We start from the raw sequence: 1,279 nt of genomic DNA, 5'->3' as shown, positions 1-1,279 counted from the left end.
GTCTTTAGGGGCCGGATTGGAATTGGGCCTATGTCAGGCCTGATCAAACTGTATAGAGAAAGTGGGCGGAGCCTGTGGGTCAGATGTTTTTCTAGCCTACTTTAGTTGAAGCCACGCCCACTCCTGTGTTATCAAACAGGCTGTCAGACAATAAGCACCTCTGATTGGCTGCCAGCCTGCTGCTGCAAGTCGTACTGACAGCGTCACGCTGGCGCCCGATGAAACGTAGCAGCTTAACTTCACCAGGGGTCGGATTCACAAAGCGTCCTCGCACTAAGAGTTCCTCCTAGTGACAAAATTCTAAGAAAATTCTTAGAACTGTGACGTTTTCTTAGAATTTCCCCTAAAAGTTAAGGCTTAAAGTTAAGACTTACAGTTAAGACTTACAGTTCAGGCTTAAAGTTAAGGCTTAAAGTGAAGACTTAAAGATAAGGCTTAAAGTTAAGATTTACAGTTAAGACTTACAGTTAAGACTTACAGTTCAGGCTTAAAGTTAAGGCTTAAAGTTAAGACTTACAGTTCAGGCTTAAAGTTAAGGCTTAAAGTTAAGACTTACAGTTCAGGCTTAAAGTTAAGGCTTAAAGTGAAGACTTAAAGATAAGGCTTAAAGTTAAGACTTACAGTTAAGACTTACAGTTCAGGCTTAAAGTTAAGACTTAAAGTTAAGGCTTAAAGTTAAGGGGTGGTGATGGTAAAGATAAAAGTCGTCCACAGAGCGTGTCAGACCTGATAAGAGGAGACAAAGTGTTGGGAGCAGGAGGAGGAGTTTAAGAGTTTCTGAATCAGGAGGAGAAAATGGTGGAAACACAAAGAGGTCAGAGAAATATTCTCCAAACACTGGTAGACAGAGGAAATGAGACGCTGCAGATCAGATGATGTCATCAGGGATACACACACATTTCCCAGCTGACTCTGTAACGTCAGAAACAAAATGATGACATCATCACTGAGGTATGTGAGGTCAGAGCAGCAGTGATGAGTTGAGTCTGTCTCAACCCTCATGAGCTCACACTAACACTGACACTGTCACAGTCTGCAGTTCATCTCATGTCCACTGGGTGTCCTCACACCTTNACTGAGTGAGGTCAGAGCAGCAGTGATGAGTTGAGTCTGTCTCAACCTTCATCAGCAGTGATCACACTAACACTGACACTGTCACAGTCTGCAGTTCATCTCATGTCCACTGGGTGTCCTCACACCTTACAGGCTCACAGAGGGGCGTGTCTCTGACAACCAATCACATCACACCTAACAACAGGGTCGACCACACCTCCTCACT

The sequence above is a fragment of the Epinephelus moara genome, unplaced genomic scaffold, assembly GCF_006386435.1.
Source record: "Epinephelus moara isolate mb unplaced genomic scaffold, YSFRI_EMoa_1.0 scaffold3608, whole genome shotgun sequence".
NCBI classification, from domain to species: domain Eukaryota; kingdom Metazoa; phylum Chordata; class Actinopteri; order Perciformes; family Serranidae; genus Epinephelus; species Epinephelus moara.
The sequence above is the reverse complement of the archived record's forward strand: the minus strand, read 5'-3'. Positions refer to the sequence as shown.